The sequence below is a fragment of the Dermacentor variabilis genome, chromosome 6 (assembly GCF_050947875.1).
Source record: "Dermacentor variabilis isolate Ectoservices chromosome 6, ASM5094787v1, whole genome shotgun sequence".
In the NCBI taxonomy this organism is placed as follows: Eukaryota; Metazoa; Arthropoda; class Arachnida; order Ixodida; family Ixodidae; genus Dermacentor; species Dermacentor variabilis.
In genome coordinates, this window is record NC_134573.1 from 167537362 (window position 1) to 167563980 (window position 26619).

At 46.5% G+C, this 26619-nt stretch overlaps 1 long non-coding RNA gene across 2 annotated transcripts; it reads left to right on the forward strand.

Annotated features, from left to right (window-relative positions):
• On the forward strand, positions 1 to 24962 carry LOC142585706 (uncharacterized). 2 transcript variants are annotated; one of them, XR_012829124.1, is made up of 5 exons: positions 1 to 138; positions 747 to 842; positions 8375 to 8634; positions 8718 to 8844; positions 24703 to 24962. It is a non-coding gene; the product is annotated as an uncharacterized LOC142585706 (long non-coding RNA). The 2 variants fall into 2 exon arrangements; XR_012829123.1 differs by lacking the exon at positions 8718 to 8844.
• The last annotated feature ends 1657 nt before the right edge of the window (positions 24963 to 26619 follow it).

A 26619-nucleotide genomic window follows, 5' to 3' on the forward strand; every position in this document is an offset into this window, starting at 1 on the left:
TGATGACGCAACTTCAAGACCGCACTGGCAAGAAAGCCGAAGGTAGCAGATAGGCAGATAGCTGCTTCGCCAACCCGACTCGCCTTGGCTTCCGAATATTCACTTCCTCGACGGGAAGTGCTTTGTTCTACTTACTGTGTAAGCAAACACGTTGACGTCTGGCTTTTGAAGGAGCTCTCCGACAACTTATTTCCCTTTCCTATTCGCGTTCATGTTCTTGCTGCGAGCGAGTGACACGACTCCTATTTTATATAAAGAGCCATGGGTGATGTACTTTTTTAACTGACTGAGGTCACATCACGAACACAACAAGGTGCAAGAATAGTTTTGGTTTCATTCCAGCATGATAGTGTGCACAGGGCATCCCGCAGCACAAGAAGACATTTTCCAAATGTAGCAGCTCGGAGTGCTTGGCTGTAGCTTATAAAATCGCCCAAGGCTGAAAATTATGAGATAAAGTGTTAGCTTTGAATAGCTGCCTTGTCTGCTCTTAAACCATGCGTGAGAACAGCCTTTAGCAGCCAATTCTATGCTATACTCTGCACAACTCAGTTTTTAACCACCTTACGCAAAGAAAAAAAAATATATTAAGAATTTGAAGCATTGCAACAGTTTTGGCAGTTTGTTCTCTATTTCTTAAAGCACTGGAGAAGCTATTTGGTGCTGTCAGAATCATCCTGCATTTCCACAAAGAAATATGTTTAAACTGAAATGCCTGAAATTCTTGTTCTTGCCTGCTCTTTCAGGACCTGCTTGTGGCTTTAGGATCAACGAGTATGCCACCCGGATGACTGCAACATTTTTGCAATACTGGTTCCCAAAGTTGTCCTGGTAATGAATTGGTAAGGCACCTTCTTGCACTTTCTTTGTTGTTCTTATCTCTTGATACCCTTCCTGTCTTGAGGGTTGCTTGCAGCTCTTTGGCTTGCAATAAACATCCTGTAGAAGTGAAATTAAATGCAACACCAACGATCTTGTCAGGTGAGAGTAGTGACTGCACATACACTTGCGCCACACTTGAAGCAGGTAGTAGGGCACCAAACTTTTGCATCAGCTCCTTCACAATGGCGGCCTCAGAAGCAGTGATATATATATATATATATATATATATATATATATATATATATATATATATATATATATATATATATTGACACACGTACTTGCCTATCTTTATTGGGCGACCACGTTTCACCGCCTAACAAATGTTATCGCACAGCAATGAACGTGCCTGCATGTATCGGAAGTTTCTGGAATGTTATCGATGGTTCCATTCGATGTCTGTCACCGAACTTTGTGTAATCCGATTGCATGTATGCGCGACGCGAATAGTGTAGAACTTTGTGGAAGACACAGTGACTACTCTGGAACATTCGATGATTGATGTATATAAGCCGACACACTTGACCTGCTGATCAGGTTTTCGCCGGTCGCTGAGTGTGTTCGCCGCTGTCGTTCTTTGAGTGGAGCCTGCTTTTGAGGGAAAAGTTTGCCCAATAACACGCTAGTTTCGTTAATCACAGTTTTACTGCCTTCTTCACCGTCACTGCTACGTGACATCTAATGGAGGTGCTTTACGTTCATGTACCGGACACCCCCCAACAAGCCCTTATCCAAGCCCGGACTGCAAAGATAACACCAACAACGTCCCGAAACATCGAGCAAGCCGCTAGCTACAGCAGCTGCCTTCGAAACACGAACTTCTGCCAGAGACGACCAAGAAGACAGCCCCAGTGGCAGCCACAGCGGCCCCAACAGTTCTGCAGCAGCCCAGCAGCCCACATTTGAGGACCCGGAAAGCTGGCTGGAAACATATGAGAGGGTCGCTACGTTTAACAGCTAGAACAGGGACGAGAAGCTGAGACATGTCTATTTTGCAATGGAAGATGTGGCCAGGACAAGGTTCGAGAATCGAGGAGCCACCTTCATGACGTGGGACCGGTTCCGAACCGGCTTCCTGCAAACATTCACAAGCATTGTGCGTAAAGAGCGCACCCAAGTGCTACTGGAAACCGAAGTACAGCTTCCCAATGAGACCATAGCGATCTTCATGGAGGAGAGGGCCCGTCTTTTCCGGCACGCCGACCCGGAAATGTGGGAGGAGTAAAAAGTCCGCTTCCTGTTGCGGGGTGTCAAGCAAGAACTTTTCGCCGGACTGATTTGCAACCCGCCGAAGACCGTAGCTGAGTTTTCTGCAGAGCCATCGACGATCGAGAAAACTCTGCAAATGCGCACCCGGCAATATAACCCCCAGGTGCTCACGCCACAGTGCGCCATCCAAAGACTGGATTCTGACGAACTTCAAGAGACTACCAGGGCCATTGTGCGTGAAGAACTGCGCAAGGTCTTGCCTTCGTCGCAGCCTCAAGTGATCGCCAACATTGTGAAAGATGAGGTTCAGCGATCGCTTGGAATTCTTGAGGTGTAACCTCGGTTACTGCAGCTCCAGCGAGAAGCGATCACCTACGCCGCTGTTGCACGCCATCGAGGTCCCCCTCCGCAACAGTGCCAGGGCCCTGTAACGCTGCAAATTCGTTGTCCGCTGCCGCCGCTGCCAGCACGCCCACCTGTCGCGCAGCACACCTACGCGAAGAAGATGGACATTTGACGAGCCCCGAACCACTGCCCGCTCTGCTATCACTGCGGAGAAGCCGGCCCTGTGTACTGCCGATGCCCATACCGCGACTTGGGACTTAGAGGGTTCGCCTTCAATGCACTGTGTCCACAGCTTGGAGAGCGCCCATGTGACATCACCAATTACCTAGCTACCACTCAGTGGAACTCTCAACGACTGCACCATTCGCCATTACCAGGCCGCTACCTGTCGCCACAACAGCGACCATACATTGGCCCAGCCCGGGGCTGGTCCATCAGCCCATATCCAGAAAACTAAAAGCAGCAACCGGTGGAGGTGCGGCTGCTGTTTGCTGAAGTGACGAAGATCCGCCGCCGAAGACACCGAAGAGACTATCTTGACGACATAACAACGAAACGCCGCCGTCCCGATGAAGTCTGGAAGCACAGAATACGCAGACGAAAGATGACCTGATGACGCCTCATACCAGGCACAGGTCAACGCGACACAGCCATGATCTGACGCCAAGACCTAACTGTAACGCAAGACAAAGAACCACCGACCTTGACATGCTTCTCAACGGCCATGCAGTCACTGCCTTACACAGGTGCCGATTACTCCACAGTGAGTGGACACATCGCCGCCCAGTTGAAGAAAGTTAACTTTGCATGGGAAGGCCCTCAAATTCGGACCACTAAAGGACACCCCATTACGCCAACTGCCTGCCATGCGCTCCCATCGATCCCCCACCACAAGATGACACGGACGATGCCTTCCTTGGAATAATAAGCGCGGAAGACTTTACTAAAAAGCAACGAGCAGACCCGGAGCTAAAAGGCCTTGTCAAGTACTTGGAAGAGAACAGCGACGTTGTCCCTAGGGCATTTAAGCGCAGATTGTCCTCGTTCACGCTACAGAACAACCTGCTCATGAAGAACTTCTCACCAGTCTGCGCCAACTACCTTGTTGTTCCGTCAGTACTGTGTCCAGAAGTACTTCATGCCCTGCATGACGATACAACCGCTGGGCACCTCGGATTCTCCCGGACGCTGTCGCGGATACAAGAAAGGTATTACCGGCCACGCCTAACCGCCGACGTCGCCCGTTACGTTAAGACATTCCGAGACTGTCAGCAACGCAAGACACCACCGACAAAGCCAGCAGGATTACTACAGCCGATTGGACCTCCTTGCAAACCATTTCAGCAGATCGAAATGGATTTGTTGGTATCGTTTCCAATGCCAACATCCAGAAATAAGTGGATCGTTGTGGCGATGGACTATCTCACCCGCTTCGCTGACACTAACGCTCTACCGAAAGGCAGCGCAGCCGAAGTGGCGAAATTTTTCGTCGAAAATGTCCTGCTGCGTCATGGTGCCCCAGAAGTCCTCATCACTGACAGAGGAATGGCCTTTACAGCAGAGCTCACCCAAGCCATTCTGCAATACAGCCAGACAAGCCACAGGAGGACAACTGCCTACCACCCACCTACCACCCAAGATCGTCGCCGACATGCTAGCAATGTAGGTCGACGTCGAGCACAAGACATGGGACGCGGTTCTGTCGTACGTAACCTTTGCTTGCAACACGGCATTGCAAGAAACAACACAGATCACGCCATTCAAGCTGGTCTATGGCAGGAACCTGACGACGACTCTCGATGCCATGCCGACGCACGTCACCGACAAAGAGAATCTTCACATCGCTACCTATCTCCAGTGCTCCGAAGAAGCCCGACAGCTGGCCCACGTACGGACAAAGAACCAGCAGCGTACAGACATCCTACACTACAACCTCTGACGACGCTTCATTGAGTACAAGCCAGGCGACCATGTTTGGATTTGGACCCCGATATGTCAACGAAGACTCAGTGAGAAACTATTGCGATGCTATTTTGGACCCTACAAAGTCATCTACTAACGTATTGGCGCAATGAACTACGAGGTCGTGCTAGACGGCATTTTGCATTGACAGCGACGCCGTGCACAGTCTGAAGTAGTGTACGTGGTGCGTCTTAAACCCTTTTACGCACGCTGACAAACTTCCTTATTTTGTTGTTTCTTTGCTACGGGTGTTTTTCTTTATTACTTTCGTTTGTTTGCAGCATCGGGTTGATGCTTTCTAAGAGGGGGGTATTGACACGTGCACTTGCGTATATTTATCGGGCAACCACGTTTCACCACCTAACAAATGTTATCGCACAGCCAAGCACGTACCCAAGGGGGGGGGCCCCGGGGGGGCCCGGCCCCCCCCCCCCCCGAAATTAGGACGCATACGCCCCCCCTCCACTCCTCCCCGCTCACACCACCACTTCTCACACATTCCTGAAGCGCCGCCAAATCAATGTTGAGACTTGACAGCTATTCGGCGGTCAACATTTCGCTGCCTATTTCACTCCTTTTGGATGGCGGTAGTTATCGGTGTCTCCTGAGATGGGAAGGCCAGTTTCCTCATCAATTCGGTGCCCGCGCAATTAACTTGAGATGCATTCAGTTGTCACCGTCTATTCAACGCTCACGCGCATCGTTGTTGCTTCGTTAGTTCAACGTTATCCGTCTGGAACCCCCCCACTCTTCCCTCACTACCAGGGAGCAACACTTATGGCGCCGCTTGCAAACGCGCACGCTGCCTACTCCATCCCTCCTATCCCACTACCGACCTATCCCACCTTCTTGCCGTCTGTGCAATGCGCCAAAAGCACACTTCACCTATATACTCCTGGCCTGCCCGGTTTCTCCTTCCCCCGGCGGGCCGGTACCACTCCAAACCTGGAAGGACTGGGAGATCTCACTACACTACACGGACCCGGCAAGGCAGAAGATCGCCACCAACCGGGCTGCCAGCGTCATGGACATGCTAAACATGAACGTTTGAATGCAGTGGGGTCGTGCGGGGACCCAGGGGCCTGGGAGGTCCCAAATTCCTTTCAAAATAAAGTTTTTCTGCAAATAAACTTTTCTTTTTGTTTCATTATTTCCTCGAGTGACGGCTCGCCGCGCCGCTAACAGATCCTCGGAACCATATACCCGTGATATGCATGGGTTAGATAAGGTGGAAAATAAAATAATGCGAGGCAGCGTCCATCATCAAACCCTGCAATAACCCTTAAACTCATAGGCAATATTACTGTCACCCGTTAACTCGACTGGGTTTTCCCTAATTGTACAGCTCTTTTCGTGCAATATTGCCAACTGGAAACAAGAGTCGCAAGAATTTGAGAAATTAAGCGATCTACTAAGGGAGAGAGCCAGTGCAACAGCCAAACAAGAAGGAAAAGCGAAATTAACAAATTTAACCATCGTTTATGAAAATATTTATGGATCAACATCTTTTTATTTAAATAGGAAGGAGAGAAAACGCCGCCGGAAGTGGAGGATAATTCTGTGCGTTCTGAATGACGCTTCTACAGTTATCATTAGAGCCGCCTAACGTAGCCACTTCTCTGCTGTGTGGGTGTTTTTCTAACCTTTCGCGGTGGCCGCAGTACGTCTAGAATCGCAGTTTCTTGCGCCACACACGGTTTATCGCGACTGGCGGCCACGCATCGTTACGTAACTTCCCAAATAACAATACCATTCGGTTGTGGCACTTGGTAGAGCAGTAAACGACGGATCCAAAAGAACTGTGATTGTTCCGCAAATATATATTTCTGTATAATTCTTCCAGAGCTAATTCAAAAAACGCTACTATAGTCGGATACAACTTAAGTCTGCAATGAAGGCCCGTCCACGCCCTCATAACCGCCAGCCACTGTTCCCCCGCGAGGCTGCAAATAATTCGTACTTCACTTTTTCTGTTACCTAAATAAGGCGGTAACTACAAAAATAAGATTATTAGCGTGCAATTTGATAACTTTTCCCTCGCCTATTATAGTGGAATGATGAATGCCTAATTCTTTATTGAACTGAAATAACATGCTTGCTTCGCTACAACTATTTGTTGTGAAGTTTCATGAGTAAAACAGGTGCAGCAGTGAAGTGAACTGCGCCGCAGACTTTTGAAGATTCCATACATTTTGCCCATGTCTGTTGCACACCTCATTGCTTCCACTGATGAAGACTTTTGAAGAACAGCAGACGCTCCGAAGGTTTCAAGTACGACGCCATTTTGAAAAGGCCACATGACGACGATTTTGTTCGCTTCTGTGATTGGCTGGTGGAGTAACCTAACTCTGCGCGGTCCATGTGCCTTTGTTGCCAACTGCTGTTTTTTTAAATTCTATTCTACTAAAGTAATCTTTATCTTACACTTTTGCTTCTTGTCCTTGGCAGTGTTCTTTCTGCGCTTCTTTCCTGCGCGAGTCCATTTGACGGGGTTCTTTGTTTGCCAAGTAAAGGAGAGGTGTATCGCACATGCGTACCTGTAAAACACACCTTATTTAATTTCTCTTTTGTGGGTTTGCGCATTTTTATGGCGAATGGGGGGCTTTACTAGTACATTTGTACTAGTAAAGGTACCCCCCCTCATTTGCATAGAAAAGTTAGGGGGGCTTTACTAGTACATTTGTACTAGTAAAGGTACCCCCCCTCATTTGCATAGAAAAGTTACCTTTGGTTGGGCCCCCCCCCAAAAAAAATCCTGGGTAATACAGGGCCTGTGCACAGCACAGGACGCGCCTGCATGTATCAGGCGTTTCTGGAATGTTATCGATGGTTCCATCCGATGTCTGTCGCCGAGCCTTGTGTAATCTGATTGCATATATGCGCGACGCGAATAGTGTAGAACTTTGTGGAAGACATGCGGGTCCCAGTGATTACTCTGGAACATTCGACGACTGATGTATAAAAGCCAACGCGCTTGACCCGGTGATCAGATTTTCGACGATCGCCAAGTGTGTTCGCCGCTATCGTTATTCTTTGAGTGTAGCCTGCTTTTGAGGGCACAAGTTTGCCCAATAAAATGCTAGTTTCATTGATCTCAGTTTTGTTGCCTTCTTCGCCGTCACTGCTACGTGTCAATATATATGTATATACATACATAACAGAACTCATCTTATGGTGATTGTGGACATTAATGCAATTAGCATTAGAGCAGTGACACGCTGTATTGCTGAAGACGCCTTTATTTGCAATATGTAGTTGGGGAAGTAGGCTAAGATGCTCATTACATTAATACATCCATGTGCCGCAGTGCCACCGTGGACCACAGTGTCTGCACCTCTGGATGCCGCAAAGAAAGCTTCACTAAACTGTGCCTCCCAACTGCAACCAGGATTGTACCACTGGCCCCACAGACCATAGTGTCTGCACTTTTGAATGCCACAAAGAAAGCTTCACTTAATGTGGCCTCTAGACTGCAGCTAGTTTTGTCCCACTAGCCCTGTAGAATTGGATTTCAGCATGTCTCACTTCGAATAAACTACAACGCAATTCCATAGGCATACATTTCAAGCCCAAAGCTTTAATTTTCACCTAGAAGAGTGTGCATTCTAAATTTTATGAGTTGGACATGCACATGGAGGGAGCCCCCACAGCAAGTCGATAGAGGTTAGAAATATAGACCCAGACGACACAAAGTTAGGGAAGTAGGCTACAAATGCTATCGCATTAAAAAAAATATTCTTTTAAATGTTTGGACCCCCTTCTTTATGCTCATTCCTTGCTCTCACTGTGGCGTGTGAAAAGCTAATTCCTTCACCTTAAAAGGGTGTCTTCTTTTTTCACTAAATCAGTTTGAAGCGATACACTATGGTGTCTTCTTTATCCCCTTCTGTGGCCTCTTATTGTGCACTGCAGTGCTTTTCATGCACTGAGAAACAAACTTTAAGGCTTCCCTTTCTCATGCCCATTTCCATTGTAGGTTTCATGGCCTATGGCACCATTGTTGCAGTAAGAGCTCCATAGCCATGGCCCAGTGGGTACGGCACCTGGCTCGACTGCAGGAAGTGTGTGGTTCAAGCAGACCCTGGGCCAGGCATCCAGCTTTCCAGATGGGTTTTGTTTGAAAGAAGTTCGGACAGGCCACTATGATTGCTGTGCAACAACTTACTTAGACCAACAAAACACCACACAAATCTCAACAAGGAGTCTGGTGATTCTATGTTGCTAACTTCCCATCAGGTGGGTGTCTCTTCAAGCATCTGAAACTCCTGTAGTTACAGAGTACCTGTCTGGGAGTGCGCTTATGCCTATTTTACCTATAGGTAACCAGTGGCAGCACACATCGGCCTCCCACAGCAGCGGTAGATGCTCGACTATTTCGCAAAAGCTGTGGTAGGACAAGGGGCTCCCAGAGACATTAGTAAATCTCTATAGGGCCCCTATTTTGAGGTGAGAGCCCATACAAACAACTGAGTGCTGGGTGGTAGTGCTACATCTCTACCTCTTAGAAAAGCCGGTGGGCATCTAGCGCCTCTGAAATTAGAGCCCATGACCTCCTGCATATGAAGTGGATGCTCTACCATTTCACCACCACTGCAGCAGCTAAATTTATCTCCCCCAAGTGGCAGTTATTGAACCTTTTCATAAAGTTGCGTGCTCCCCTTGCTGCAGCCTGCTAAAGAACCCGGATGAAAATGAGCTGGCTCCACTATAGTCTGTTACTGCCGTCTATTTGCATAGACGTTGTTGGGGACGCAAGCAACATCAAATGTTTTCTAGCTGTTTTAGGTCAGCAAATGCTTTGCAAGCTTCTTAAATTCTTCTCATATGTACAGCTATTTGCTTATCATGCTTCAACCCTAAAAAGATAATGTAAGTCAGCCTTTTTTTATGTTGTTTATTACTGGGAGCACCGTCGGCGAGGATCTTGTACAGGGACATGCATTTTTCCCCTAAAATTGTAGAAAGAACATTTTGCCCGTAGTGCATCTCCGTTCTTGCTCAAATAATCTGAAGCAACACTTGGCATTGTTACTTGACTACTTTATCATGAAAGAACTATGAATTTGTGTTTGTCTGCACCTGTCAGATGCACCCCAAGTAATTATTGGAGTCGAAATTCAAAGCCTCTTTCCTACCATGTTGCAGATGGCATAAGTGACATTAGAGGCATGTTTCAGACATTGCCAACTGTGAAAAGTGCAGACGAAGACAAATTTGCAGTTTTTCTCTTGGTAGATGTGGCAAGTAATTGCAGAAAACTTTATATGCCTAGATAGATAAAAATAATACCGGCCAACGGAGGCATTAGGACCTGATGTAATGATAAAGCAGATAGCGCAGGATTTCAGGTGCGATCCGTGAATTAGAGCTACCAGAACGTGCCGGGGAGTGTTGGCGCACAAGATCGGCTTTCTGTGATTCTCGCTTTCTCTACAATGCACCATGTATGGTTCACCACATTGCACAACGATGATGCGGCTAAGCTACGTAAGCCCCTTGCTGCTGCATGTCATTTGTTAAGCTCTTGTTGTTGCAGGTACATAGCACCTTTGCCTGCCACCTTTCTTCTTTTTCTGTGGTGTGCTTAAGGCAGTGAAATAATAGTAAAATGCTTGTCGTAGGTTCTGCAGTATCACACTAGCAGCTCGCAACTAACAACTACACAAAAGATAAATCAGAACTTAAAAGGAAATAAACAAAGAACAAAAAAAGAATTCACATGACGGCTTCACATTTGCATTGACAGCTGCTGCCCGGTGCACCCTCTCACAAAAAGATGCCACCAGGGGAGAGTGCACCACTGTATACTTGAGTTGAATCCTGAGGTGTGACGTGCCAAAACCATGATTTGATTATGTGGCCTACCATAGTGGAGGACTCCGGATTAATTTTGACCACGAGGATCTTTAACATGCCCCCAATGCACGGGACACAAACATTTTTGCATTTCTACCCCATCAAAATATGGCCGCGGCAGCCGGGATTCGATCCTGCGCCCTCGTGTTTAGCAGCGCAGCACCATAGCTGCTAAGCCACCGTGGTGGGTCCACTGTGTGTTTCTAAAAAGGTAAATTTTTCCCATTGAAAATGTATTTTCTCCACATTTCTTGCATTTTCAGAATGATTCAATGTGTACAGTTGCAAAATAGATTAAGAATTTCAGATTATTCAGTCAAGTTTGTCAAGTTTATACAATGTGAACTACATGCGAGAACTCTACAAGGACATCAGATATGACATTATTTCATGTCTAGCATACTTAGCACTTAACCAACCACTCGAAACATTGTGAAAAGCAGCGGAAGAAGTGAACCTGCTATGAGACTGCATACTGACGTCCGGAGCAAACACCAAGTCGTTTCAGCACGTTTCACCTTTAACACGTTTCACTTTTACTTTCCAACATATTTACACATACTGTTTATACTTTACGCATGCAGTAAAACCTTGTTAATGTGTACCTGCTTTAATTATAGCTACGATGAATACCTCCTCTGTTGCCATTGAACATAATGTATTGGCTGACCGCTTATGCTGTAGCTGCTTAACGGATGTTGAACAGTCAGTGCACAGTACTTAAACCATTTTTTGACGCTCACAAGCATGGAATCGGCGAAATGTCATGCGCACAGACCATACTTAGCAAAATCGCGGTGCATGGGCCTTTCCCCAACTCCAGTTGCCACCAGTAGTGACGTCAAAACATGGTAGCTGTGACCTGTTTCCTGCTCTCATAGTTTCTAGCGCTTCCACGTCGTCATCATGGATGACGATGTCGCTGACGACCCTTCCATATCCAATGCTGCTAGTGCAAAGATCGTCAGGACGGCGTTCGCAGAGAAGTGGGGCCTGATGGAAAAAATTGCTCATGGTCTTGTTGAGTTGTTGAGGCCTTGTTGAGTCTATAGCCACTTATCTGCCATTGTCAGTTAATTAGTACATTGCCTAGTACACCTACTCCATGGTCCCTGCCAACTACATATGAACGCGGTTTTACTGCATTAATTAAACTTTCACTATAGATCCAATCAGAAACATTTCAAGATGTATATGGTGATGGAAGTGCTGTGCCAGTTGCGCCAAACTGCGCCGTGAAGGAAATCCTGCTACAGTCGAACCCGGATATATCGAACCCGCATATTTCGAATTATTGGCTATATCGAACACACAGATTACCCCCTTTAATATACTATGTAAAAGTATAGGACAATTGCATAGTATATCGAATTCCATTTTCGTCGGACATTCAATATGTCGAACGCCGCGCCGCGCCCCTGGAAGGTGCGCTTTTCCCAAAGACATTCGTGTCCGGTCCTCAGGGAAAAACATTTCTGCAGTCAGTCAGCAGGCTCCTCCTCTGTGCATGCGCGGCCGTCGCCTAGCGACAGAGACGCAGAGCCTTTCCCCTGTTCTTGCGCCCCACCGGTGCGAGCTCTCTCGCTCCTCCTCTACCGCCGGCCTGTGCATTGGGCAAGGGCATTAGAGCTCAGAGAAGAGAGTGCGTGGCATGGAGACTCGGCGACGTTTCCAAGCCACGCTTCCTGGGAAAAGGGAGAGAGAGAGAGTGAGGGGTCGGCACGGTCGCTCGTGGGCCAGGGGTGACAAGAGAGCCAGAGAGGGCTCAAAAAATGAACACAGCGCCTTCGACGGCATATTCCGCCGATCTTTTTCCCCGCTCTCTTCTTTCTTTTCCCTTTGCCGTTCCTTCGCAGCCCCGTTGACTGCCGCTTGAACAGGGTTCGCTCGGACTGCTCCATCTGTGCATCGCGCATTTTGTTGTGCGTACCTCTGTTTCAACATGCCGTATGTAGTGTGTGTGATTGCGGTCATCTGGTGAGCTATGGCATCCGCGGACATAAAAGAAGAGGAAGAATCTGGAATTTGCAAGAAAGCTTGAAGTAATCCAGCGTGTCGAGAATGGAGAAAAGAAGTCCTCCGTGGCAGACGCATTTGGCATTCCGCGGAGTACTTTAAGTACGTTGTTAAAAAACAAGCAGGACATCAAGCTTAAAGCAGGTGAGGAAAGTCGCTCGGGAGCATGTTGTGTGTGCCCTGCTGCTTTTGACAAGTGGAGAAGGCACTCTATACATGGTTTCTTGAAATCCGAGCAAAAAATATTCCCGTGGATGGCCCGATGTTAATCGAAAAGGCCAAATGGTTCGCTACGGCTCTTGGCGAAGAGAACTTTTGCGGTGGCACTGGATGGCTGCAACGGTTTAAAAACCGCCACGGCATTGTAGGAAAGGCCATTTCAGGCGAAAGTGAGGCTGTCAGCAGCCAGGAGATGCAGCAGTGGCTTTCTGAGGAGTGGCCGAAGATCACTGAGAAGTTTTCGCCTGCGGAAATGTTCAATGCAGACAAAACTGGTCTCTTTTGGCAAATGTTGCCGAATAAGACACTCGCTCTTCGTGGAACCTCATGCCACGGCGGTAAAATGAGCAAAGTGCGTGTGTCGGTGCTGCTTGCAGCCAACATGGACGGCTCGTGCAAGCTACGGCCATTCGTGATCGGGAAGAGCAAGTCACCGTGCTGCTTCAAGAACTATAAACAGCTTCCCGTCCACTACGGCTGTAATAGGAAGGCCTGGATGACACGTCAACTTTTTGTTGAATGCCTGCAGGCTTGGGACGCTGAGTCGGGCAAGTCGGGCAAGTCGGGCCGCCGAGTTTGCCTTCTGGTAGACAACTGTTCGGCCCATCAAACGACTTGCAAGCTGCAGCACATTGAATTGAAGTTTCTCCCGCCGAACACCACAGCGAGACTGCAGCCCCTCGACCAGGGTATCATAAAGGCATTCAAAGTAGGCTATCGGAAGCGACTTATTCAACGGCTCCTCATAAACCTCCGCATGGGAACCGATCTCAAGATTGACCTGCTCGGCGCGATCCAGATGATTACCGGCGCTTGGGGCGACGTGAAGCAGGCCACAGTAGCCAACTGTTTCGGCAAGGCAGGCCTTGAGGTGGCCGGCGATGAATGTCCGGAAGCTCTAGATGACGATGAGTGCTTGGAGGACGTGCTCCTTGACTTGTCCAATTTTCCCGGCGCATGTCCCATCCGAAGTTACTGTTGATGACTTCATTAACGCTGACAGCGAAGTTCAAGCGGTAGCCGACTTCGCTGATGAGGACATTGTGGCCGGAATAGCTGGCGTTCAAGACGGCGATTCCAGCAACGATGAGGGCAACTGTGTTTTCGAAGAAACACGTCCATGCACAGCCATTGAACTGGCGTCAGCATTCAGCCTGATTCGGCGCTGTTGCGGCGAAATGGAAGGCACTGGGCTCTCGCACCTGGACAGTCTCGAGAAGATTGAGAATAGTGTTTTAAACTTCATTTCCCAGAGGAAAAAGCAGCCCAAAATTAGTAATTTTTTTTCCGTGAAATAAAGCGCTTTCATATTATGTGCACATGCTATGTGATTCGCGGCTGTTCCAATCGGTAAGCCACAATTTTTTATGATCATGAGTGCTTTTTTGGCCTATATCTGTATATTGAATTTTTGCTATATCGAACTATTTTCTGATCCCCGTCGAATTCCATATATCCGGGTTCGACTGTATATGCTGCACAAAATTGTCATTTATGGCAGGTATTGTGCCAGGCCTGCGCTTATCCGTACCTGCTCCAAATTGGAAATACATATTTAGTGTGCGCGAGAATTTGCCGCACATCAAGCTACGTTTCTTTGTGGCTCACCCTTACACGCTTTCCATCACAGCTACAGAATATAGACCTAACCATGTTTGCAAACGGTAGGCACCGTCGATGTATTCTATAGTATTCTAGGCCTTATAGCGCCATTGCGTAGGTTTCACCCACATTCTTCACCGCCGCAGATTGCGCTTTTCTTCTTTTTTGGGTGGGGGGTGGGTGGGGGGTGGAGTGGGGGATGTGCTGAAGCCACGATTTGATTATGAGGCACGTGGTAGTGTGGAACTCCATATTAATTTTGACTACCTGGGCTTCTTTGACGTGCATCCAGTACACATTCTTGCATTTCGCCCCCATTGAAGTATGGTTGAACAAAAAGGTAGGCCTATCTCGCTGACCACCACAATACTGTTGCTAACGGCATGGTCTTTCGCGCAATTCTCATGTCTGTGAGTTCATACGTAAATGGCTAACCTAAAAGCTAATACAACGTACAATCAACAAAGGGAAGGCTCGTGCTCTGACAGCACTGTGCACTGTACATGACTGTCCATTCATGTAGACTCAACAAGGAGGTGTGGCGTGGCTGATGCTGTTGGTGCTGGCTGTGACTGTGCTGGTGCTGCTCACATTGATTGCGGCTTGTGGTAGCAGGAAGGGTTTGAGGTGGCATTGGTCATAGAGATAGTGGTGGCGATGACATACTGGGGCTACTGGTCAGGACCGCCCAGAGGCTCTCCCAGGCAACCATGCACGACTGAGCCTGGTGCTCAACTGCCGTTGCTCACGCAGTCGCCCTTAATCTCGGCAGTGGGTACCTTGTAGTCCCGGAACTTCATGCAGCTTCAGGCCTTATTCTTGCTCAACGGAGCTCGGTTGGCTGCCTTGGTCGGTGACTCTGGACTGTTGGGGTCTCCAGAGATGCCAGTCATATCCGATCTCCTTGGCTGAAGTCTTCCACCTTTTTTATCCTGCCATCTTTCTCTCCCCACATTTTTGGCACATGCTTCACTTGTGTTACCGAATCTCAGTGCACCACACCTTTGGAGCAGCACGAAGCCATCGCACATTAGACCAGATCATTGTGCACACATGGTCCCTGTCGTCATCCTCCTCTTCTTTTTCTTTGCTCTACATGTCTGCTTCGATTGATTCACTTGCTACACATACTAAGGCAAGAAGATCAAGGACCAAAGCATCATGTCAAACAAGCAGAAATTTCAGTCAGCAAATTGGAGAACTTCTTTGTGTCTTGTCGTGTCCTTTTTATTGCTGCCATTGTTCCGTCCTGGTGGTGACCTGCCAAAGGCCAGCCAAAAAGTTCAGCGCAAGCTCCACTGTGTTAAGAAATAGCCTGGCATGAAAAAAGGAGCATGCAAGTTTGTAGATGCTGCGGTCTTCCTTGAACTGGCTGCTGGGCCTACTTTGTAGACCAAAACATGTGCTCGGCTCTAGTGTGACTTGTAGTGCTTCCTCCTTCAATGCTTCCAAATGTGTGCAGCATGCATAGCAAACAACGGTCGCGGAAAGCAGCTGCAGTCATTTTCTTTGAAGTGTTCCATTGAACCAGAGGAGTATGATAGGGTGAAATGTTACATCCTTACCAACACCACACTAAGTAGTTCTGGCATTTTGCTGGCACTTTACAGGAGCAGGAAAACCAGACATGGACACATGCAAGCTCTTCATTTGATATGAAATAAATCTTGAACAAAAAAAATATCAGAATAATTATTGGTACTGTTTGTTTTATGCTACGTGGCTTCCAGTTGCTTAGATTTGCGGACTACATGCAGATGTGCAATAAAAAAAAAAGCACTTTGGCTCTGTAGCTTTGGCTGCGCTGTCGTAGAAAGTTGTTGCCAGGTATAGATGACTCAGAGTGTTCTTAGGGAAGTGCGATAGATGAATGCCGCTGCTATACATGCCTCGTACGTCACTTGTTTTGATGGTGGCAATACATTGTTTGACTCTATTGATTCAATACTAGTGCATTACCGTCGACAGTCAACGTGAGATGGTTTCAGCCACTTTTCTTTCTGTTGTGAAATCTGTTGATCGCTTATACAGTTGAACCCGCTTATAACGATACCGGTCTTAACAATATATCCGTCATAACAATTAGAAGCTGTTGCACTGTCAACTTTTGTATGTTTTCCATGGTGAAATAACTCGCTCACTACAATGCCCTGATGCCAGATTATCGGTTATAACGATAAAGTCTGGCTGCTGGCTGTCGGTGCTGCAAGGTAATGGAATGCAAAATCCTTAAAAAGAAAAATGAAAAAATGAAATGTGAGCCACTGAATAATTGCCCGCCTCCACAACTGCCGCCATGCGCTTCTCTCCATGAGAGATGCATGCCAGCCTCGCACGCATCTCTCCCGTTGCTTTTCCACCCTTCTGAACACGAATGGACTGCCCCAACTGCGCTGCCGGTGCTGCTCTCAGATTGCTTGCTGGGCCATCTCTATGCCTGGGCCTTCACAGTTGGTTCTTTATTCTATGGCCCTCATTCTGCGTAATTCTGCTAATGGATTAACTCTTTTTCTACAATGGGGAAAATATGTGTTTTTTGCAAGTTACACTAGTTTTTTTGCTGAAGGAACTATTGCACTCAATATTTCATGTAATACATAAACAAAAGGCATAATGAATGCAGTTTTCATGCATAAAATTTTTATTAACGAGATATATGTCATAAAAAAGATAAATTGCCAAAATTAAGATTGTGGGACAAAACTGAACAAAATTTGTGAAGACACGCTTGCATTTACTTAGAAAAGAATTAACAGAGATTATGAGATATGCAAAATGTATTGCCATCTAATAGGCACTATCTCCGAAAAAAAATCAACATTTTTCATTAAACAGGTATTCCACTATAAAAATTTAAGTGCAAGTGCTACAGTTTGGCTGTGGCTGCTGAATCTCCCCAGACAGTTATACGTCCCGGACATATCCCTGGTGTAGCAACCACACAGCGACACTCGTGCACATAACACACAAATGCACCGACCGTCCGGGCGACACAATTTCGCCACGAGTCGCAACACACACACTCACTACGTGGTCTTGGGAGGCGAGAGGTCTTGGGAGGCAAGAGGTCTTGGGAGGCGAGACTCTCCGAACTGAACCTGGGAAGCTAACTGGCGACCCTCGACCAGGCCCGCCAAGCCGCGGTTGCCAGTGGAGCCCTGTCAGAGGGAACCACCCAGGAATAAACCGCGCAACGGTTTCTGCATTAATAAAGTTCCTCCTCCTCCTCTGGGCTGGCTTGCGTTGTCGTCGCTCTCAGAGTCAAAGTCCGAGGAAAAAGTAGCATCCTCAGACTCACTGCTGCTTGATACATGGATCAAATCAGCTGAAAACATAGTGGAATTGCAATATCTGCGCTCTTTTGAAGTGCTTGCGCCACTCCCGGAGGTGGCCATTTTTGCTTTCTGCTTTCACGATCGCCAAACTTCAGAGTATGTTAAAAAATCAACGTCTTGTGAAAAAAAAAAAAAAAAAAAGGCGAACTGCTTAGAAAACAAAAATATAGTTTTCCTCCTTTACGTCCTAGGCACGGGGTGTCCGTGAGTGGCGCGGAAAGTCTCGAAAGCGGCCGGCCATTTTTGTTTTCTACTTTGACGAGCATGAAAACTTGGAGCACGTTCAAAAATCACCACCTGAGGGAAAAGAGTGAGCTGCTTAGAAAACAAAAGAATAGTTCTCCTCCTTCATGTTCGATAGTGTAGTGAGTCTGTGAGTGGCGTGGAAGGTCTTGAAACCAATTGAAACCAATTTACCAAATCAGTAGATCATTACCACCATCTCTTGGCTCACTTAAAATGCTTTATCTCATGCCATATCTTCCTATCCTTTAGCCTGCCCTAGGAAGGTTTTCAAGCAAAAAGGGCAGCTTGCAACGAATGGTTACCATATTTGCCTAATTCTAACATGACTTATTTTTCAAGAAAATTGGCGTGGAAATTGTCCGTGCTGTGCAATTGGATACCAAACTGAAACCGTGTTTACAACAGCCTACTGCGAGGGCCAGCGTTATTGCCATTTTCACCACAAAGTGGCATCTGAACGAATTTTCGAGTAGGATGGCAATGACGAACTGCACCTTTTATTCTGATTATGAAAGTTCGTTCAAAAGCGAATTTATCTTATGAAACAGAAAATTGTTATCCACTTGACTACAGCATGAAGCTACAGACGGGTCAGATTTTCCATGAGTTATTCTAAATACTAAGCAACAAAGTCGTGTTGTGTTTTCAGTGTACCGGAGTACTGTATGCTTTGCTGGACGAACTGTTGAAGTGGTTAGTCTAGGCATCGGCCACCATCCTGGTAGTGATTGCCGTTAAGTTCATCTGTAAATGCAAAATGCACAATGGACCAACACTGAAGATGACATGCTGTGTTTCATAGACAGCAATAAAGAGCTGTCTGAGATTGACAACAACGCACATTGAATGCCAAATGCAAAGAAATTGTGGACTGTGTGAAAAATCTAGATTAAGATAATGTAGATATAGAAGACATTACTGCTCAAAGGAAGTGATGCAGCTTTTCGACATGACCTCCGAGAATTTCGGATGCCGCACTGCTGCGTAGCATAGATACTGTGGTGGCTGTGAGGTACCATGACAAGCCCTCTACCTGGGTAAGATGCTCGGTCCCTGTGGTTCTCCATGTGTGGCGACATGAGCCACTACGAGTGCCCGGTGCCCGTGCCTGACCATGATGTGCTGGGACTTTTGTTACGGCGACACCACCAACTGCACGCATCGTCTGCATAGGCACTCTTTAAAGGCTGCTAACAAAAAAAACAAGGTACAGTCGAAACCTGCAATAACGAAATCGCCAGGGAAAACAAAAAAATTTTGCTTTTGCGAAAATTTTGTTAACGCGAGAATGAGGCAGGAAAGATAGGGAAGGGAATTGGCTTGCAAAAATAAAAAAAGTTTATTGCCAAAAGTCACTCACCTTACTTTGCCAAGCCTTGCCTTGCAGCAATTTTACTGCTTTCGATTCACACTGCAAAAAGTGGTCTATTGCCACGTCATCATCGTGCTCACCGAAAAATGAACGAATTGCGTCGAAGGCACGCAACACATCCCACGGGTTCGCTGTCTTCTCATGATTAGGTATCTGGTGCTCGTTGGCGTCGTTGGCACCTTGCCAAACGCTACTTATGATGACCTCATCAGTCATCTCTTCATGCACGACAACACCTTCATCCGCATGAACGAACTCATTGATGCTGAGGCCATCCGGAATACCATCTGTCACGGCAGAAAGCTCATCCCATGCATGGGCCAACAATGGTGGCACTGCGCCGTCAGCACTGTCATCGAGTGCGCCTTCAGGTGAATCTTCTTGCAATGCCACTGGATCAGTGCATAATGCTTGCCGAGTCGCAAAGAAGCTGGCATGTTTAAAGCAATTAGCTATCACGGCTGGCAACGTCGCAACCCATGTGGCGGCCACCATCTCAAGCGCCATGAACATGTCCACTACAGCGGGATGCTTCAACTGGAGGTTCATCAGCAGATGCTGAATCAGCGTCTCCCTGTAGGTGCACTTGATGTTACGAATGACGCCTTGATCGAGCGGCTGCAGCACGGAACTGCAGTTTGGTGGAAAAAAAAAAAAAAACAAGCGCACGTTTCCAAGCTCCACTTCGTCAACATGATGGGCACTGCAATTGTCCAAAAAAAGGCAGACCGACCGGCCTGCCTTCCCCATGTCCGTATCGAAGGCCTCAAGCCAGCTGCCAAATCTGGCCCAAGTCATCCATGCCTTCAGGTTTGCGGTGTATTATACGGGCACCCGACAATTTCCCTTGAAACAGTGGGGCTTCTTGCTTCAGCCGATTACAAGCAGTGGCTGTTTATCTGTGCCGTCCATATTAGTTCACAACAAAATTGTTACATGCCGCTTGCTGTGTTTCTCCCCGAGGCATCTCTGGCCTTTTAAGTCCAGGGTCTTGTTCAGGGTCTTCGATGGCAGCATCTCGTAGAATAAGGCCATCTCATCTGTGTTATAGATGTCCGAGGCCTTGTACTGGTCTAATACTTCTTTGTTGGTCAGCAGCCACGACAACGTTGTCACAGGGTCAACGGCTGCTGCCTCCCTGGAAATGACTTTGGCCACTATGTCGCAGTGGGCTTTGAAACGGCTCAACCAGCCATGGCTAGCCTTAAAATCAGCGTGCCCAAGAATGCACGCGAAGTCCACCGCCTTCTGCTGAAGCACTCTGCCAGACAGCGGCACTTTGTTGGCACGCTGTTCACAAAACCACGCGAACACCGCCTTGTCTACATCTGGAAATGCTGCCGCGCTCACTGTTTTGTTCTTCGCACTAACATCATTTCCGAGCGTGCCGAGAATGGAGGTCTTGTTTTTCAGAATCGTAAATATTGTACTGCTTGCAATTCCAAATTCGTTGGCGATACTATCCATATACTTCCTGCCCTTTTCAGCTTGGGCAATAATTGCAGCCTTATCCTGCAGTGTCATAAATTTCCGCTTTTCGGCTGGAGGTGGCATCTTAGCAGGCTGGCAGAGCAAATGGTCCGATTGGCACACAGACACATAGTTGACACACTCTAGCACCGACGACACTGAGCACACAACCATGTGCGGCAGTATACAAAGCCCACTGATAAAGTGTCATCGCTGTCGCCTGTCACAAGGGGTTGCAAGGCTTTTTTTTTTATTGTAAGCAATAATGGTGGTGGCCACGCAAGTGTGTTGTGCCAATAGTTCATGCAATTTAAGCGCACAACGAATGCATTTGAGCAGTTTCTGGACACAATTAGTGTTACGTGAGTAGATTATTTGCGGACTGCCATTTCAGAAAATTTCTTTAATGAGGGATTGCTTTACAATAAAGTTCCGTTGTCGCGAGATAGGAAATGCATTGACTCCTATGGGTGTTCGCCGGGGATCCGAAAATATTTCATTACGGCAAGAATTTCGTTACCTCAGGATTTAGTCACCATGGGTTTCGACTGTATACAATTACCAGCTCTGTGGTTTTATCAAGATTAATTTAATTCTATATAGGGTACTCATTTGCACTAAATTTAGCTATAGTGAAAGTCTGTTGCAATTGGCCTCTAAAGGATCCCTTACCAGGCCGTATAGCAAATTCTTGTTATACGCTGGAAGTTGATACGTGTCCTCTAGGGAGCGTTCTGCCACAAGAATTTTCCAAATTGCTTCGTTAATAGTGTAGATAGAAATATTTCAGTGCCACGAACCCATGATTTCAGAGGGCGAGTGCCACTGCCAAGCGAGACTCTCTCCACTTGCCCTGTCTAGCCTCTGCAAAGCGAACTTCCTTTCCTGCGTTCTCCCATACCGGAGCTCAAGGATGGCGCAACATGTACTTCACGGGCCCCGCCTTCATTTTTTTCCCCCTCGCTTTTTCACTGCATGGTGCAATTCCACTGACGGCGTCGCGTGCGAGCTGTTGTGTTTGTCTCGTTTCAGGCAGCGCACAATTTTGCGTGCTGTGCACGGGAACACCTGACTAGCAGTACAAGTCAGTGCTACGTGAACAGTGAAGCAGACACAAGCAGGTCACAGAGCATGATCAGGCACTGGAACACAGTAGAAAGTGACATAGTTTTGGTGTCTGTGTGCATGACTGCACTTCACGGGAACAAGCAGACGAAACGGAAGTACATCTGTCTTGCTGCGGTGCGATGTAAAAGAAAAACATGCAGACATTCAGTTTATGTGTTTTATTATTTCTCTAAACTTTAATTTTTCTATTGAAGTGACATATCACACAAATAATGGATGTTGCCTTGAATAATTCTTGAAGTCACGTCTCACTATGAGCGATGTCACAGCACAGACACATGTACGTAGGCGCGCTTGTACATGTACGTCAACCCTCTGGTTTGGAGCCCTGCGCCTGCAAGGAGAAGGGCAAACGTTCATTCATTTTGAAATTTCAGCTCATTCTGCAATGCATAGCAATGCAATACTTAGCATACATGATTGTTAGCGTGCATTGTATGCACGGTGCTTGTAAGCTCAAAATGGCCAGACCTGGTAGGGGCACTTTGAAGGGACCTTGAAACGATTTTGACAGTTTTGTAGAAATGTACTGAGTCCTTAGGATAGGTTCTTCTGATCATTATTTGATGCATCTAAGTGCTTCGTATAAAGTGTGTAATTTATGATAAAGTTTTAAAATTTACATCACTAACGATCGCAGCATGCCACTCGCCTGAGTTTTTTCTGCCCCATACCAGGTGATGCAAGGTGCCCATATGACGCCAGTAGGGTGAGCTATCCGATTGGCTGCCCAAGGCACGTCATCGATAATTTTTTCAACTTTATGGCGAACAAATGTTGTTTGTAATAGTTGGAACATTTGTTGATTGTGTCTATAAAAAAGAAAGTAACAATAAGAGAATGCACTAGGACAATTTATCATCATCATCATCATCAGTCTGTTTATGCCCACTGCAGACCAAAGGCCTCTCCCATACTTCTCCAACTACCCCGGTCATGTACTAATTGTGGCCATGTTGTCCCTGCAAACGCCTTAATGTCATCCACCCACCTAACTTTCTGCCGCCCCCTGCTACGCTTCCCGTCCCTTGGAATCCAGTCTGTAACCCTTAATGACCATCGGTTATCTTCCCTCCTCATTACATGTCCTGCCCATGCCCATTTCTTTTTCCTGACTTCAATTAAGATGTCATTAACTCGAGTTTGCTCCCTCAACCAATCTGCTCTTTTCTTATCCCTTAATGTTACACCTATCATTCTTCTTTCCATAGCTCGTTGCGTCGTCCTCAACTTAAGTAAAACCCTTTTCGTAAGCCTCCAGGTTTCTGCGCTATACGTGAGTACTGGGAAGACACAGCTGTTATGCACTTTTCTCTTGAGGGAAAATGGCAACCTGCTGTTCATGATCATTGTATTCATATTATCAATTTATCACTACACTCAAGACTTCCAGCACACAGCAAGTGTCGTCTGCTTGTGTTACAACGTGCTCCGTCTTGACGAGAGCTCAGCGGCCATTGTTGGCCTCGATCTTCTTTTCGTGTGCACCATGTTTCGCCCTTGTTACGTTGTGGGCTGCAAACGTAGCGACTGGTAATATTTGAAGCTGCGACATGGTGTCCCTCTGCAAGGCAGCAGACGAGCGGAGTGGCTGCAGCACATTGTACTGTCGGTGTCCGATTGGCACCAGGATTTGCATGTTTGCGGCCGTTACTGTATGCCGGAGGATTACTACCACAATAGTGTTTCGCATGTCTGGTGTTTGGGTAAACACAAGCGCAAGCAGATGTTTCATGGGTTGAGCAGAGGCGCAAACGTGAACGGTCTGCACGATACAGCCACTTGGTGTGGCACAGAGCTCAACCAAATACATAACTAATATAGCACTAATGAAGTGTATTCTACTTTGCTGCTGGTGTAAATTTTTGGCAGGAAGCGTGATCATGAACATCTTGCTTCTGCAAATGTTTAAGATGTTTTACACTTGGTTAGAGCAATATTAGCTCTTTGTTTGGCTGATTAAGCACTGCACCACCAGGTGGCTGGATGGTGCAGACCGATCAGGCCACTCACGTACGTTTGCATCAAAGCTCCTTTTGGGTCCTTCATCAGAGCAGTACTAGTATGGAGAGGCTTTAGTTGATGCCTCCGCCCATCCGTCAAAACGCTCAGCTCGCATGTGGTTACTAGTACACTGGACACACTTAGTGCTGTGACAAAATGTTTGTAATGCACGCTGCTTTGATAGCTCTCACTTGGGATTGGCTGCCAGGCGGCTGGCAGAGAGGTTGGAGAGGCTTCACACACTCGCTCCAAGACAACCGGAAGTAGACAACATGATGTCCTATCATGATGCAGAGCCAGTGAAAGTGGAGCTTAGCCCCGATAACTCGGCAAATGAGTAGAGAAGAAAATGCATGGCTATGGGGGAAGGTAACTTGTAATCGTCTGTAGCTCTCTTAATAGAAGACGCTTCGCATAAATTGTGGTGCGAATGAATTACTGTAGCTGTACCCCTACGCTTCTACAAAATTTGTCGAAACTGTTTCAGGAACCCTTTATGAGTAGATAAATTTTTATTCCGTGAAGGTAAGCATAGTTAGTTTAGTCTTTTTTCATTTGCCAGGATCGCAGGCATGCTGCCTTTTTCTTCTTAAAAAATAGTGTGCGCGTTAGATCTGGGGGCACATTGTTCTCGGCTTTGAACCCATAAAAACTGGATGTGCATTAAACTCGGGTACACGTTATAATCAAGCAAGTACTGCCAAATGTAGCACTGGTGTGCTCCGGTGTTTTTCTCTACCTATTCATTAATTCAACACAATGGATAATTTGATCAATTTGGTTGGTCTCGTCAAGGTCGAATTAATAGAAGTCGACTGTATTTCTACTTTTAGTTAGTTTGAACAAGTGCCTTATATTGTTGCGGACTACTTGGTTGCTTTCAAGCACTTCTGAATGCTTTGAAATGTGGCAGCACAATAAAGTAGTTGAAAATGAGTGCTCCAAGTATGTATTTTAGTGCTTCTCTAGTTAGAGCCATTTGGGGGTGTAAATGCATCCAAATATCTCCCAGGAGTGACTGTGCATAGTTATGTGATAATTTTGTACCTGCTGCAGAGATGACTGGTCACAACTTGCCTCAGCCATGGAGTGCCCTGCCTGCAGTCCCTTGCATTGCTGGACCATTGTGAGTGACTTATGATGGGTCGAGAGCATGGAGTTACACGAGGTCAGCTGAACTGTCCTCGGCTTCCTGTTGTGCATTCTTCTATTTTTAATTTTGTTTCAGCTCTGGAGAGCATTCCACTACTGTGGCTTATTGTCATTTGTTGCCCTCGACGATTTGACTGGGGTGAAAATAAACATCTTTAGTTCAAAAAAAATTGTGCCTGTTCCCCTTTGGTGTGAACCCATTGCACTTGCAACTCATTGTGACTTGTGGGTTAGTAGTCACAGCTGTGACTGTTAGGGCTGCTGCAAAGGTGTTAGCGAACGATTGCAGCTCTGTTAACCTGTTGTGATCCTGCAACCCCAGTGGCCATCAGACTCGGACTCATAGTGTCTCAATACGATCTCAGTTTGAAGTGAGTTTGCAGGCAAAATCTGGCCTAGAGAGGGTCATGTGACATCATCTGCTGTGTGGATGAGCCAACTGCAACGAGTGTAAATGTTTATAATTGCTCTACGGAGTGCATGATGGTGCCACGGGCACACACTGCTGTGCGATATGAACGCATTTGGTTGGCTAGCTATGTATCGCAATTACATTGTAAGTGGCCTACACATCTGCTGATGCATATGCAATGCAATGCTGATGCAACCAGATGCGTAGGCATGTTGTGTAAGTAAAGCCATAGGATCACTGTGACCAACCAAATATACCATCAAAGTGCTTCATTTGCTTTATTATGCTTTATTATGCTTCTTTATTACAGTTTCAATAGCACTCTCAAAGCAAAGATGAACTGCACACATTTTTCAGTGTGTGACCACTGCTGCCAAGCACATGCTGTACAAAGGGATATTACGGGCTCTTTTAGCCTAGTGGGAAATGATGGCCAAATTCTCAAAAGCACCTTGACTTGATGCTGATTCTTGGCTACACTGTGTGGAAGGTAGCGTTGTCTCTCATTGTGAGCAGTGACGGTTCAGTAACATTTAGTAATGTGCCTAGGCACTGAATTTATAATCACGGATTGTGAATTTCTACTTTGAGGTGTTGAAGGGGGGGAGGGTCATTTGGGAACGTAGAGCAAGTGCAGTGTTGCGGATGGTCTGGGTCACGGTGATTTATTATCAAATACTGCTTATAAATTTTAGGGTTTGCACAGAATGCCTAAACTTTGCTATTGTAATCACAGAGTCCTTCTGTAGCAATTGAAATATATAACCTTAAAAACCTGCTCCGGGTCCCTTTAAGCCATTGGCTGCCAAAGCTGGCAAACTGCCAAACATAAGAATGGGAGCCATATTGTCAAAGTTGGCTATTTGCCAGCTGGGAGGTATTTGTTGGTTTAGGAAAACTGACTCGCCACCCGGCCCTGTGAGAGTGGATGTCTAGCAAAGCTGTTGGAAAACCAGCACTACAACTGCTAAGAGGGTATGTAATGCTTTATTGATGGCTTGGATGGTTGTTTTGAGCCTGTTCTTAATTTAAACATATGCTGTTCTGCATATTGCATGTGGGATTTCGATGAATATATCCACTGTTCACCTCACTTTGCTGAGTGCTTGTAGCCTCTGCCTTATGCAGATATGGGGCATTGCTTTTTTGTTTGCTTAGGGGGGGTGGGTGGGTTATGATCTATTATTGATGATGATAATTTTTACTGACAGATGGGGACATTTATTTATTTATTTATTTATACAATACTGCGGACAAGAAGTCCAAGCAGGGTGAGCAAAAAACAAAGATGATATACACAGAAGAACAAGATGAAACAAGTGTGTAACACGTTTTTCACACAAATTGTTTGGTTGTAAGGTAGACGATTAAGAAAAATTTTAACTTTATTACAATACAACTATAATAAT